At 42.6% G+C, this 16,169-nt stretch overlaps 1 protein-coding gene across 1 annotated transcript in view; it reads right to left on the reverse strand.

The window, feature by feature from the left end:
- Positions 1-16,169, reverse strand: part of plxnb3 (plexin B3) — a 100,162-nt gene that overhangs the window by 67,839 nt on the left and 16,154 nt on the right. The window contains exon 2 of the mRNA XM_085258981.1: positions 1,685-1,760. The gene's annotated coding sequence lies outside the window, so the exon portion shown is untranslated. The remainder of the gene's footprint in view (positions 1-1,684; positions 1,761-16,169) is intronic.

Raw genomic sequence — 16,169 nt, forward strand, 5'->3', positions numbered from 1 at the left:
CATATATGAAGTTACAGAGGTAACTATTTTCTGCCAGCATCCTGCTATCTCGTCTTTTCTCTGCACCAGTGTAGATATTTGCTGTGCAAAGAGTCAATTGATGCATCAAAAGCCCTCTTTTATGTGAGCCTGAGGAAGAAAGCCTGGGGTAACAAAGAAAGTTGATAACCGCTGATGTGATACCCATTATCTCTGATTGGAGTTTTAGGTTTTGTATAGGCAGCCAACACAAAAGAAGGCTGGCTATGTCAAACTTCACAGCGCAGCCCTCCTCGAGACTTCGGCATGAGATAAGATATGATATTTCGGGGTGCGTGTGTTTTTTCCCAGGTAAGGCTTTGCAGTAGAAACAAAAGATGAAGGACGAGTGAAGAGGCTTTAAAGGGGGCGGAGGATGGGTCGAGGAGGAGCGGGAGGAGGGGAGAGGTACGTGATGAAGGGGGAGGTGGGGGTGAGAGAAGGGGGCAGGTTTAGAGAGCGTGAAAAGCAGCTTGTACAGAGACGAACCAACCAGGCGGAGTAATGAATGAGGGGGGAGGGGAGGAGGAGGTGAAAGGTGACACGCAGTAATTGGGGGGAAATGTGTGTGTGCGATGCAGCGAGGCGACGTGTCCCAGATAAAAATCAAAAAATCTAATTCAGCTTTATTTATCTTCGGGGTCGTTTCGTTTAACAATCAGTGAAATAAATTAGGTTAACGCAAACTAACACATGACGGGAAATACATCTGTGTTTATAGATATGGATACAGATATAGCTGTATGAGAGACAGGAGACGGAAATGAAAAATATGTTCTTATGACACAGCTGAATGTGGAATTTAATTTTGGGTGAATTTATGGCCGTAGAAATGTTTCTTTTATTAAAGTCATCTGTCTGAATTTTCCTGTCTGTAATCTGCAGAAACTCATTTCAACAGCAAGGCAGCTGAAACCTGATCACGCAAAAGTTTGATTAATCACGCGATTGACTACCCTACGAGAGGGAGAGAGACACAGGAACACAGAGAGAGAGGCGCCCTGGTAACAATGGCTCTTCTGTTGCAGTAACTCTCTCTGATGATCTTTGGGTCACTGATCCTGAATCTGCAGATTCTCTGTACCAACTAATTAGATCACTGCATCCTCCATCTATCACTGAACTCCCAGCGACTGTAATAAGCCGTTTTCACACGTGAACTTCGGCGTCGGAACAATCAGGTCAGGACTTATTCCACAGTTGTCGTTTCTAATGTGCAGCGCGCAGCAGGAAATAGTCCGCTTCCGACTCGTTCTCGTTTCTAATCCGTTTGGTTTAGGCGAGGGCGCAGAGGCAGCACACACGACGCCCACTCACTCGCTGTGAATTAACTGAACAATTAGCTGCGGTACTCTCACATGGGCACAATCAAGCATCACATGGACTTTGTAGCAGGGAGCTGGCAGGTTAGAGACTGTTTAACGTCCAACTCGTTCTCACGTGCAGCTCCATCAGTTGAGAAAGGTTCAAGGCTTCAGGTGTGAAATGCAATACAGACACAATAAGCAGCAGAATATCACACAAAGGCAACTCTACGGGGCAAGCGTTTAGTCTCAGTGATGTTCAAGAATGATGACATCATCAGGAGCCATGTGGCAGCTGCCTGTGAGGTCACCGGTGAGGACATCCGGACTTATCAGAAGACAGAGATTAGAGCCGCACCAACCTGTTGAGGCAACCTGCTGCTGTGATGTAGAAACTGAGCTGTGAGGAAGAGGAACCTTCTTCATCAGGAGGACGTTCTGGAGGAACACAAAGATGTACATCAGCACAGATGTGAAGTGCATTAATCCCAACTTTTCTTCTAACGGCCGGGGGTGACCTCTCTGGCTTCAAATCAGATCAGTTTGTATGGAAGTCTATGGGAAAATGACTCACCTGATTTATAAGCTCTGCAAACACAATGCTGAGTTTATGGACTCAGCCTTTACTTTAAAGTCTTATTGAATACAACATGATGCTAATTTTTTAAAGTTTTGGCCCTGTGTGGAGTAAAACAGGTGATAAAACAGTAGAAACTAGTGCTGTCAGCGTTAATCTCTTTAAAATGACGTTAATGCCATTACTGCATTAACGCCCCAAATCTCAGTTATCAAGTTAGCGTGGATCGCCCCATGAGTGGGATTGGACGGCACTAACGCGTTAACAAGCTAACTGCCCTGACGCGTTGACACCGTGCAGCCCGACGGATGGAACGATCGCACTAGAAGAAACATATAAACAGGTGTTAAACAGTCTGAAAATTGAACTCAGTTCCTTAAACTTGTATTATTTTATGACCAGCAGGGGGCGACTCCTCTGGTTGAAAGAAGACTTCCAGTTGTATAGAAGGGAAACTGCTCCTGGGCTCCCGCGCTCTTTGGCCTCAGTAAAATTGACTTTATGGGCGCAAGTGTCACATAATACTAGATAAAACACAAAGTTCATTTTTGAAAACTATGGTCATACTAGGGTCAGAGAGAGGGATAAACAAGCAGGCAGCTTTCTTTCATAAAAAAAGGATTTGAGGCTTTCAGAAAGCAGTTGGTGACGTCACAGTGGCTGCATCCATCTTTCATATACAGTCTATGAGTATCTGTCTCTGTTAGTGAAATGAAGTTTCATTCAACTTGAGGCAGAAGACTTTTTTTCTCTTGGTCAACATGTTGACAAACTCTCACATCCAGCAGGTTTATCTGACCCCCGGGGTTCAGGTGTTAATCAATAACAATTGTCAGCACCGCAGATGAATTATTGATCGGCTCCCTGATAAATCAATGGTTTCGGCATTATTTTCATGTGTAATCACAGACATTTCCCCGTCCGCAGTCTGAGATGTCAGAGCTGTCATCGGGGCAAAGCAGACAGCGGCTGCGGGCCCCTGAGGGTCTAAAGTCCCTAAAGGTTTCTGTCATCATTCGAGCTAGGAAACCATGGAAACAGGCGTGTTCACCCTGTCAAAGTGTCTCCTGCATCTCCTGGCAGTGTGCCCACAGTCTCGTGTTTTGGGTGGATTACTCCTTTATTGGCTCTTCATCAGCCATCTGCCTTCAAGGCCAACTGTGAGGTCAAGCAATGAATCACTTCCTGTTTGCCTGCCGGAGCCTATAATGAGTTAATGAGCTACGTGGAGTGTACAGCTAATCAATCACCGCAGCTATTGATTGATGATCTATAGACCGAGCTGCTCCTGCTCATCTGTCCTCGTCAATACAGCCGCTTCTCGCTTATTAACCTGCACACACCCGAGATCTGACATCAGCACATTTAAAGAGGACTTGGGCTAAAGTGCACTGAGAACTTCTCTTTGAGACTGGATGCTTCACCAGTTTAATCCAAACTGGGAAAAGGGAGATTCTCTGACAGCTGCTCACCAATACTTGCCCTCTAAGTGAATCATAAGTGTGAGTGTCATAAGTATTTTGGCATCTTCAGCTGAGGTTAATATCTACATGTGTGTGAACAGGCCGAGGAAAAACCTCCCACCTCCAACCCTTCGCAGTCAATTTAAGACTGACTTTAAAAACTGAACCTGTCCTTTAATGAACACAGCCTGCGGCTCCGCCCCCTGTTAATCAAACACAGTCATCAGGTCACAAACGCTGAAGCACTAAAGCAGCTTCGGTCTGTCGCTGTCAGGCGTTTTAAAAAGAATGAAGGACGACCGACAGCGCAGAGCCAGCTGAGGCATTCGGTGACCTTGAAGACAAAAACCAGGGATTACGACCCTTCCGTGTGTTTGTGTTGTCATTGTCTCTTTTTGAGGATCAGTGTCCTCGCTGCTGATAAATCCAGCCTTCACTCCCTCTTACAGCAATAAAATCTGATCTTAAGAGTCCGTTTGTTTCAGATTTTAACAACAGGAAGCGTACATGAAGTTAATTTTTTGGAGAGTTCATGTCTTATTCATGTTTTCGCGTTTTTCTTTGAAGATGTTCGTCCTTAAGCTGAGCTGAAGTCAGAGACAGATGTTGTAGATTTGTTCTATTTTAAGACTCAGCAGCTTGTAAAGTCACGCTTTAAGGATTACTGTCGACAATGTGAGGAATTTTCTTTGTTTTGTGATATAAACTCCTGAACGGAGGCGACTTTAAAGACAAATAATCCAGCCTGGAGGATCATTAACTTTTATTTCACACAGTTTATTGTTCATACGAGGCTCCATACCGAGCCTTTTTGTTGGCTGTTTGTTTGGATTGCAATTTTTCTTTTTCGTGCACACACTTTCATACTTAATGCTCTTTTATGCTAATTTTTATACTTCAAGGAAACTTACATTTCTGTTTTGTTTTTTGCAGAATACTAAAGTCTCCATTATATTCAGCAGCTCGTCTCTGTCTGTCAGTTGTTTGCTGCATGTGGCTTTTTATAGACGTTTCTCCATAAAACACCGCCAAGAGTGAGGCAGAGCTGTACAGTTGTAGCTGGACAGCTGAACAAAGGGATGACTCGCTGTAAAGAGCAGAGCTGCAGAATCAGCTCATAATTGTCTGCAGCTTTGCTACTATAACAATTAAATCTGTTTTCACACTGTCATTAAATACAGTGGGATAATAAACACAGTTTATAGTCTGTTTAATTAAAAGTGGTGCAATTAAAGCTGAAATATCTCTCTGAAAGGCAACATTACGTATTTGTTGTGAATGTGGATTTTGCAGTTCAGGCAGGCTAAAGAGGTTTTCAGATCATGTCTCTGGGTTCTAATAGTAAACACAGAACCAAAAACAGGAGCTGAAAGAGGCTAAAAGAGCAGAAGATGCCGACTGATGGCGTTTCAGGTTCTACACGAGGTCGGCATCTTACTCTGCACATGTGACTGGTTTACAGTCGGCCTGGTAGCGATATCAAACAGCACCAGCGTCAGAGGAAGTGATCCCGTAGTGAGGTCAGAAGGTCTCCGACAAACACAGAGGCTATTCACTCATGCATGCATTCATCCGTCAGAGTAAAATATCAGCTCTTTCGTCACTCGGCCCAGTGTTCACATTCAGCCCAGTGTTCAGCAGCAGGAAGTTTACGGAAGTCAAAATCCAGGGTTTTCCCTGCCACTTAAACAGTTTTATACAGCCCCAAAGTCAAACGAGCCAGAACACACATGGAGACTGGTATATACTGGGTTATATGGTGGGGAGCTACACAACAACCTGTTCAGTAATGTTTAATAATGGAGGGTTTCCCAGGTTGTTGCTGTGGTAGCCTCAGATTCGCCCGCTAACTCCGGTAAAGGGTTTTATTTTCACAAAAGAAAGAAGAAGCTCGACCGTCACACATGCTGAGCTCCAAACAACAATCTGAAAATGCCACAGAAACCAGAGGAAAGCATTATGTTATTCATTAACCACTGACACGTCCTCCAACCTGATGCACCACATTGGTGTTTTATTACTCTCAGGGGATCCGCTGCAGCAAACCAGCAAGAGGTAAACCGTTAAAACCAGTAATTAACTCTTCCTTATGTGACAGTGCTGTGGTAAATGGATGGTTTGGGGCTAAAAAAATAACCTGCTGCAGTTTAGAGAACAGATCCATTCTGGGTAGAAATAAACACTCTGTTGAGGTTAGCAGACCTGTTTCATCATGGTTAGAGTAACAACAATGTGGTGAAAGGGAAACTAATTTTAAAAAACTTAAAGTATAGCTGGGTGTCATCTCCATGAAAACAGAAAGATCTGAGGCTTTCTACAAATAGGAACCAAAGAATTCATACAAGGAAGGAAACTGGACCTAGTAAAGATCCTTGCGGTGCTCCTCACCACCACAGGTGATCCAGACGAAGACACCTTGTTACTCACTAACAGAGGCTGATCTGTTGATGCTGGAAATCCACTGAATAAAAACTTGATGAACTTAAAGCGGACTCTTATCTGTCAGGAGTTTTTCCGAGGAGCCGATAAGGTGAAGTCTTTCTTTGAACAGATGACGGTGTGTCAAAATAAACCCATCTATCCTCCTCCCTCACTGCTTCATGGCCCTGGAGTATACAGATGGGCTCCACATGAACTCCAGGGTGCACTAATTGATAAAGAAAAATAGCGTCGGTTGTAAGAAGCTGCCGAGCAGGCAGAAACAGCCCGTCCAGCTGAAGCTCCACCGTGATATTGATCATTATTGAACAGCACATCATCACAGTAGGAGACCTGCTAAATCGGTGGGTATAGATGCATTTTTATAGCTTCGGGTTGACTTTACAAATGTTGCTGCTAAAATCCTCATCTGATCAAAGGGTTGTTGTCTATTTCCTGCTAATGCAGAAAGTTACATCTGCAAGCACTACTCAGGGCCGAAACGACCCATCCAGGTAAAGTATGTCATTGCACCAGATTTGTTTGTTCCTGCTCACTTTGCACTTCAGTCCAATCAGCCAATCATTGTCCTTAGATATAGATACGTGTGTGTGTGTGTGTGTGTGTGTGTGTGTGTGTGTGTGTGTAACATTTGAAGAACAGTGGTCAGCAGTTCCTACCATCCCTATTGTGCTCTGGCTGCCTCTATGTCCATGATGGCTGCCTGGATTTTTAAAAAGTGGATTTTGAATTTCCACTTTACCTCCCGTGTCTTACATTTTACTTCTCTCGTCTTCCCTGTGGTTGTTCTCCTGTATGCATTTATGTTTCCTGCTGATCAGGTGTAGCTGAATTAAAGCATAAGGACACATTTCTCTCTATATATATATTCTATAATTATAATGAAACGCGATACCCGTCTCCATGAGGTCAGCAGATATGCTTCATTACGACTCCCAGACTTCTTCTTTTATGTCTAATATGAAGGCAGTGGCTGAGCAATACTCAGAAAAACCCTGACAATGCAGCTGTCACATTTTCAACTTGTGATGCTTGAAAATTGTCACCTCGCTCTGACCACTATCACCTCTGAGAAAACCACAAGGGCTCATTACTGTGAAAATCACACATTTCTACAAAATCTCTGCCTTTCAGAAACTGACAAGCATCCTCGTTCACACCTCTAAACTTTCAAGCAAGCGGAGGAGAAGAGAGCAGCTGATGAGAAACTTCATCCTGGATGAGAGGACCGACCCTGGCTCTTCACCAGAACCAGACTTTCATTCTGCGTCGGTGCCTTTGGTTTATTTAGATCTTCCACTGTTCTGTGATTTTTATTCTAGTGTTTAATCTCTTCGTTTTATCTTCTTATCTTTTATCTCCCTGCGTCTCTGTTTTCGAATCCTCCTGCGTTTCTTGTATCTCGTCTCGAAGCCTCGCGCGTTTCATGTGCAGCCCTCTGTAGCAGACAGCAGATCTGAGATAAAGCAGCAGCGTGTCTGTAAACTGTCGGATCTTTCATCAGGCAGTTTGGGTCAGAGTCCTCCTGCTCACACACTTCTCTAAATAAACTGGACAAACCGGTTCAACAGTTTATAAGACTCCGTGCTGAAGGTTTCTCAGGTTTGGATTAAACTTGCAGATGTGGAGCTCATCTCATTAACAAGAGGGGGTGGTTGAGATGTTGTAAGTCGTGTAACTCTGCAGGGAAATGAGGAGCCAGACCCAGAGAATGTTAGGAAGGGGCGCCGCGGGAGCCCCGACCCTGACTGACTGACAGTGTTTCTGAGCGTTGCATCATCAGCTAACGGAGACTCATCTGCAAATATTTTCATAACTAACAGCTCAGATGTGCTTTAATGTGGGAACAACAGGCTGCACGCTGGTATTCTGTGACAAAGGTGCCTCTGTAGAGCTGAGAAGCAGCTGTGAGCACATTTTGAGGAAAATGCAATTCAACCGTGACCACAATGTCTAACCGCTTATTACTGATGTGTGGTTAATCAGCATGCAAACATTGAACCTTACACACACATATCAGACCATGCTTGAACACTTCTTCTAGCTACACATGCGTGTAACTGCATTTTCATCACTTTTACTTGTCACTACATTTTTGGATCTGTAAACTTCTTCAGTGAGTCTCGGTTTCACATTAGGTCAAATTTAGCTGTTTCCTTTCTGTTTTCATTTCCGCCAGTGACTAATTCACCAAAGACTTGACACCAAAGATCTATGAAAGTGGATGGCGTGCATGCACTATTTAACAAACGTCACAAAAACAATGAACACTTCTGCCTTTGAGCGTACGCAGCTCCACTTGACCTCCTCCTGTTTATCCTCCATCCACCCGGACCTCCTGCAGAAGACTCTGGTGCAGCTAAAAAATATTAATCAATTAAAGAGAGGGAAACTTGATGCACTGATATGAGAGCTTAAAGCGAGAAACATTTCCGTGCTTGAAAGTGCTCTGTGTGTGTGTCTGTACATGTTTACATATTTATGTGGGGACCAACAACCCTTATGGGGACAAAACCCCGCCCCTTGCAAGTTTGAAGGTGCTTTTGAGGCTCAAAATGTGGTTTTAGGGTCAAGGTTACAGTTACGTTATGGTTAAGCATTAATTTTTGATGGCAAGGGTTAGGGAAAGCATTATGTCAATTAGATGTCCCCACAAAGACATGAAAACACGATTGTGTGTGTTTGGCTCGATATGCCTACTCTTGCCCATCATGTAAAATTGTAAGCATCCTCTGCTTCATTTCCCGCACTCTGGTGAATGTTTGTGCACCACTTTGTGCGTTGTCTGCATGAGTTTTTTGTTAAATGTTCACATCAATGATGAATTAATTCATTTTAATTAAAACAACTCCTCCTCCTTTGCTCTTCTCGCTCCTCGATAGTTATCAGGCTGACTGCCTGCGCAGGGCTCCAGATGAGAGGAGGAGATTCTGTGCCACTGCTGATTGAGATCACAACACTGTGCATGTGTGTGTGCGTGGCAGGGATAAATACGTTTGCATCAAACAACTCAGAAGCTGTGCGACTTCAAATTAAAATTCTTTTTCTCTTTTTCTTTATTTAACCTTGTGCACGTGTCCTCGACCACGAACGGCAGCAGTAAGTTGGTGTTTTCAGTGGAGGACGAAAGATTTGGACCCACTTCCTGTGAGGCAAGAGTTCAAACCACCAAACCAAACTAATGCAGTGGTGCTGCCACTGCATTAGTTTACTCACAAATTCATATTTACGAACACTCGTGCTACATATAGAGGGGAAAGTAAGCAAGAATATTCTTCTAGAAATGTAACTATCCATTCAGGAATCTAAATTATTGCTAAAATATTACTTTAAATAAAAGCTTGTTTCAGAGTTTGATATCTTGTTGTTCTTCTTACAGGTTCAAATTTGTTTTGTTTTGCAGGATTACACAAAACGAGGCAGAATTTCATGAAAATTTGGAGATGTAGCACATGGCTGAAGACATAATCCATAAAATCTGTGTGCAGAGCTACATTTCTTTCACTAAAACTGTGAAATAGGGCACCTGCTGTGGAAGCGAGTGCTCCTCTACTTTCTGCTGCTTCTATCTGATCTGCGAAACTGAACCAAACTCGGCATTCAATTTTTATTTTTGGTGCACAAAAAAAATTAAACCGAAGCCTCCAAATAGGCCACCAGTCCTTTAAATCCCCATTAAACCTGCCCCTGAAACACACACACACGCAGTCAGTAGATTAGGCAGCCTGCCTTCAAACACTAATCTGTGGAGTTAATCTGATGGTTGTAACTCTGCAAACTGAGACATTATAGAGCTATAATCTGCATATATGGAACACACACACACATGCGCGCACACACACATAGAGTCAGCCTTGTATGCAACATCTTTTTGATGCAGGTTTTTTGCACAGAAGTCTCTGTTTCAGGTTGGAAACTCATGAAAGGTCAGTTTCAAGCTGTGTTTACGCCGTGTGTTGTCATGTGATCCATACCTGCACTCTCACACCTTCACCTTCCACTACAGCGTCATTCTGCTCTTTGTTTACATGTTACACAGCAGCCTAAAGCAAATGTGGTTGTAAATACGTACGGCAACAATCTAAACTCCAAACATGAAACACACCTGCGATGCCGCCACACGTGCACCACTACTCTCACTTATTCATTACTGCCTTTGTTACATTCACGTGCTGCTTATGTCGTCTGCAGCTCTGAATGTGTGCACTCAAACTGAAGGAATGATTTAATGTCCTGGTGTGTGTGTGTGTGTGTGTGTGTGTGTGTGTGTGTGTGTGTGTGTGTGTGTGTGTGTGTTTCTAAGTTGGGGGTGTAACAGATGCTGGTGAATGAAGACAGCTGCACTCCAAGATACCAATTATACACACACACACACACACACACACACACACACACACACACATACAGACTGTATAATCTTCAGTGTGAGGCAGTGACACCACATTATTTCAGTCTGTAATCTGAACACTGACAGAGGCCATTAAAAGGAACAGTCCAACATTTAAATGAAGAGTACAACGGCATGTAAAGTACGGGTGTAACGTATAAAAATCCAATATTTAAAATATAATTTTGAGCCCAACATTTAGAGGAACAGCACACATTAAGTGTAATATTTACCAGGACAGCCTGGTAGGGCTGTCCTGGTAAAGAGGGTCGATAGTGTGTGTCAGAAGGCAGTCAAGTAAGGAGGATCTGGCGGACCAATCCCTGACTGAATACCTGGAGACCCAGGACACGCTGGAGAGATTACATCTCTTGGCTGGCCTGGGAACACCTCGATGTTCTCCCGAGGAGGAGGTGGAGGAAAGGGAAGTCTGGGTTTGAGCTGCTGCCCCCACGACCCAATCCCAGGTAGGAAGGAAGGAAGGAAGGATGGATGGATTAAAAAAAACTGGCATTCAATGCAACAGCCCATCTACCCAAGGTAGAGCATGAGGGCCCAAAGTTCCCCTAACACACTTTAAAGTACAGGAGACTTTCATCCATCACAGAAGACAGCAAAACTGCATCTCAGCTAAAAAGTGAGACAAATATAGTCAGAGAAAAAACTTCTGAGACACTCAGAGGCTCAAACTACGTGATGTTAAAATAAATAGCAGCACAAGTCCTGAAAACGCTTCTGTAACATGGCAAACAGAACAATCCAAGGTTGACTAGAGAGTCAAACTGGGAATCAGCAGCTGTTAAATAACAAGAACCACATAGAAACAGATCAATGAATCAATACCTCCAGTGGATGGATGAGTCAATCCAACCACTGAGATCAGTTTGTTTTTATTACAAGACAATTTTTGGATGTTTTTTTTTTCTGAATATCAAAATCAAATAGTCTTAAAAAAAAATGGAGGATACTATAATCCGCACATGTGACATTTCCTTGAATGTATGATTTTGTGCTGTTTTGATAAAATATTGCCTCAGACAGACAGAATGATACAGACAGATGGACAGAAAGAGCCAAGAATAGAGGGGGAAAGGAAGGAAGAGCAGCACAAGGGGAGGAAATGGAAACACAGAGACAGTAAAAACAGCTCATTGTACCACAGAACAGGAACTTCCTCCTTCATTAAACACAGCAGGATACAGTCACAGTAAGCACACACACACACACACACACAAAGTAACACAAACACACGGTGTGTATCCTGACAGTATCAGAGTGAAGCAGTGTCTCATTGGGACAAACTATCCTGTTAGTCACCGTCTCATGAAGCTCGCTCTGTCCCTCTAAATATACAATGTAGCAACCGAGTGCATCATTACAGGCTGATCCAGGGTCAGCGAGGTCTTTCAAACAGTCACTGTGATAACAGACTCGTGGCGAATCAGCTCCAACCTTCAAACTCAAAGACTAATCACAGAGCTGAGACAATCGAGTCGTTGTTGGACGCCTTGACGTTTAGAGTAAAATCATTTCATGGTTTGTTATCGCTGCTTTAAATATAGCTTATAGTTCTAACATTTCCGCTGCCTCGCCCCAGTAACTTTACACAGCGATAAGACTGTAAACACCGCGTGCTGTCAATAAAGCTTTTCCAAAGAGCTCATTTTTTCGTCCTGTCATTTTGTTCCCCTTTGTTCACAGACTTTGTTTAAATAAAGGCTTCCTGTTGAAGCCTGACTGTTCATTAACACTGTTCACCCCGAGTCTTTCAATAAAGTTCATTTAAATTCACATCCTTTTGTTCAGGCGGTCTTTGTCTGCAGAGCTCATTTAAATAAAGAGACAGTGTCAAAGCCTGGAGTTTCAATAAAAACTATTCAGCGTGCTGCTGTGAAGATCCTGTTTTCAGTAAAGTTCACTTCATCAGTCCCAAATATGCTGGAACACCCAGCAGGCCGCGAGGTTCCTCGAGTCGTGTCCAGAGACGGTTTGACACACAGAGATGTTCAACGACAACAAAAACAGCTCTCTCTGTATAGCAGGCCCGATTAAAGCCCTGAGGGGCCCCAAACTCCCAGGGGGTCCCTGATTAAAGTGCCAGGGGGCTACAGGGACCACCATTATTCAGTCGCCAGAAAACGTTTGCAAACCCTTTAAAATTACCGTAATTTTAAATGTGGTCTGATCTTCATTTAAGTTATAATCACAGACAAGCACAATCGGACTGTAAACTGTCAACAACAGATATTCTAAATTCAGTTACACGATGCAGTTTAATGACAAGAAAATAAATCTAACAGTTCTGACAGCTGTTTGTCTCCAAAGCTGCAGAGCTGCTGGATACGTAGAGATGTGGATCTTTTATAAGACGTGTTTCTGTAGAAATATTTAGTAAAACTTTTCATTTTTTTGCTTTAAGGACATTTCAGGGGTTTGAGGGGGCATTTTAAAATTCCATTATCCACAAAACTACCTGAACTAGGTCCTTGAAATGTTTTAGGGTAAATATCTGGTACCGTGTTTCGATGAATATGGACACTCTGGAGTGGATGATGGATGCTTGAATTCTGTAAAATATTTGGATGTCCGACCACAGACAGCAGATTTGGAGGCCTGTAGAAACCACAGGTTTGCAGCAAAGCGACTGATGTTTTATTTACAGCTTCTCAGATTCGAAGCCCTCAATATTCTTTGGCCCAATCAGGTGAATGGTTTCACAGATATTACAGCTTGAATGTGAAGGGACTTCAGCGTGATATTCCCCGGACAGGACACCATGCACCAAATCCAAATGAACTTTTTTAGACAGAGTGAGTTTCTGTTATTATTTCTATTTGTGATCATGCTCTCTCTCAGTTTCATAATATCAGTTGTTGGAAATGTTTATATCTATGTATGGCAGCCAAATATTTCATATTTTCTAAAAATTTGCTTGTTTTTCCTCTTTCATGCCTGGTTTTCTTTCTTCAAACCAAATCTATTTTTACATTTTTTGTTTTTAATTTTTTTAAATATGATGACTTGAAATCCCTCCTAAAACATTTTTGAGACATTTTACATGCTTTATTGTATTTTTTTTAACTTTTTAAGTAACTTTACTTAAAGGTAATGTACTTTCTATTCTTACTTTATTTTGTTTTGTACTTCATTGAGTTCCTTTTGTGTGTGTATTTTTCCTTAATGAGCTATTTACCTTTGTTATAATGTGTGTGTGTGGTTTTTTTTATTGTGTTGTACTGCTTTATTTATGCCATTTTGTTGTGGGTTATGTTTTGAACTTTTTTTTTGGGGGGGGGGGGGGGGCATACTTATTAACAAAAGGAAAACCATTTTTTGGCTTATAAAAGTCCACAAAATAATAAAATGTACTAAAGTAAAATCATGTAGCAGGGGATGACACGACTATTTATACACATGAGGGCTAATCAAGAAACAGCCACAAGCCACAGGTGAGGGTAGACATGCAGGTGTGAACAATCGATGACAATGAGACATATGAGACGAGGAAGATGGGAAACACCGGGGAAGACAGCTGCAACAAATCAGGATAAACGAGACAAGGGAAGTAAAACTCAATATGAAGCACGCAAGATATGATAAAAAATAAAACAGGAACTAAAACACACACATACTGAGACCCAGACTGAAGTTTGATTTACACTTCTGCAGGTAATCTAAGCCTTAACTTACGACACAACCAGAAATCCCTCTTAACCATGAAAATTGTTCCAGCATGTAATTACATTTCTCAGGAGGTGCACGTTGGGTTACGTGTGAGGTTATGATGTAGGTTTAAAAGGCGTTTCGGGTCATGTAAGCATAATTTCCTGCTGAAGTATAATTCACGACACGGGAAGCCACAGAAAAAGAAAAGAAACAGAGAAACCCAGAGGAGAGCAGTTAAATATCTAAATGGTAAATGGACTGATACTTATATAGCGCTTTTTCTCCCAGAGTACTCAAAGCGCTCTATACAACATGCCACATTCATCCATCCAAACACATCCATTCTCACCAGCACTTTCTCTAAACTGAGTGCTTTCTAACTACATTCACACTCCGATGGATGCATCAGAGAGCAACTTGGGGTTAGTATCTTGCCCAAGGATACTTGACATTGCAGACTGGAGGAGCCAGGGATCAAACCACCAACCTTCCAATCAGTAGGTGGCCTGCTCTACCTCCTGAGGTCTAAGGAGCTTGGAAAGAAAAGCGTCTTTTTCCAAGCTCCTTAGCCTACGAAGACCTGGATGACTGAGAACCTTCACAGACATATCTATTCAATTCAATTCAATTCAATTTTATTTATATAGCACCAAATCACAACAAAAGTCGCCTCAAGGCGCTTCATAGATACAGAGAAAAACCCAACAATCATATGAGCCCCTATGAGCAGCACTTTGGCGACAGTGGGAAAGAAAAACTCCCTTTTAACAGGAAGAAACCTCCAGCAGAACCAGGCTCAGGGAGGGGCGGGGCCATCTGCTGCGACCGGTTGGGGTGAGAGAAGGAAGACAGGATGAAAGACATGCTGTGGAAGAGTGACAGAGGTTAATAACAGATATGATTCAATGCAGAGAGGTCTATTAATACATAGTGAGTGAGAAAGGTGACTGGAAAGGAAAAACTCAATGCATCATGGGAATCCCCGGCAGCCTACGTCTATTGCAGCATAACTAAGGGAGGATTCAGGGTCTACGTCCTGAGCTACAGCCACCCCATGGCTTGCAGCCATACCACCCTGAGCACGCCCAATTTCGTCTGATCTCGGGAGCTAAGCACAGTTGGGCTTGGTAAATATTTATAAATATCTAAATATTATTGATGGTTTGATGAATCCCCATGAACATGTTGAATCTTTCCGTCCAATTGAGTCACAAAAAGGAAGTTCATGCGATGTATGAAGTATCAATCGCAGAATGCCCTCATCAGGTCCTGTGTTATATATATATTATATCCTCTCTGAGTTTGATTTAAAACTTGTGTTATTATTGGGAGATATGTCACAACGCCCCTTTTGTGGGACACGGGGCTCGGGGGTCCAAGGTCAGCTATAACATCACTAATTTACTCTACATATAGTATTAATATCAAGAAAACATATGAAACAATGTGAAATACTCTTATATTTACACACTATGCACATACTATACCCAACAGAGGTAAGCAGAAGTTAAACACTGATCGAGACGACTCCTTTTTCACACACGCGCAGACAAAAACTGACAATAAAGACAACAAAGAACCAAAGAGTGAACAATAATAAAGAATTCCAGCTCAAACCCCGGGAACACCCAGTTTTCATGACAGTGTGGGCGTTTTCTTCTACATTTTAACACAAGTTTTGACCAGTTTTGACAGCCCCACGCTAAACTAATAGCGCAACAACAGCTACACTTTTATATCATTTGAACACATTGTGTCATCTGTGCAGTGCAGGCTGCAAAAAACAAGCAAGCCTCTGTGCTAACGGCTTCTTCAAAGGCTACTTGGAGTCAGGTGTTTTAAGTTAAGGAGTGAGTGAATTGTGCAACGCTGCTTTATTCAGAGGTGAGCCGGTCTATAAATAAAGGCATTCAAAGACTGCCTATTAGGAAAGATTGACTGGTATGAACTTTCACAGGGCGTCAGAGGAACCATTACAGAGATGCACACAGATATAAAAGACTACAAAAGCTTTTCTAAAGACCACAGTCCTCATCAGTCCACAACCAGACAAACCACTGACAAAAGGAAGAGATTCAGGACTGCTGCTACTCCTTCCTAAGAGTGAAAGTCCTACAAATACTACACAAAGAGCATAACAAGTCATTCTGAAAGAGATGAAAAGAGCTCAAGGTTAAGAGGAACACACCTGCAGAAATCTCCTCAGCTCGCTCAAATCTTTGTTCTTGCGTCTCTCTGGACGACATTTGTGAGGCTGGAGAGCATCCTCGGACACACACACGCTGTTTTGTCACTGATGTTTGTGTCACAGCTCA

The sequence above is a fragment of the Mchenga conophoros genome, linkage group LG20 (assembly GCF_057382185.1).
Source record: "Mchenga conophoros isolate Kocher_MC1m ecotype Shallow Benthic linkage group LG20, M_conophoros_male_GT1.1, whole genome shotgun sequence".
In the NCBI taxonomy this organism is placed as follows: domain Eukaryota; kingdom Metazoa; phylum Chordata; class Actinopteri; order Cichliformes; family Cichlidae; genus Mchenga; species Mchenga conophoros.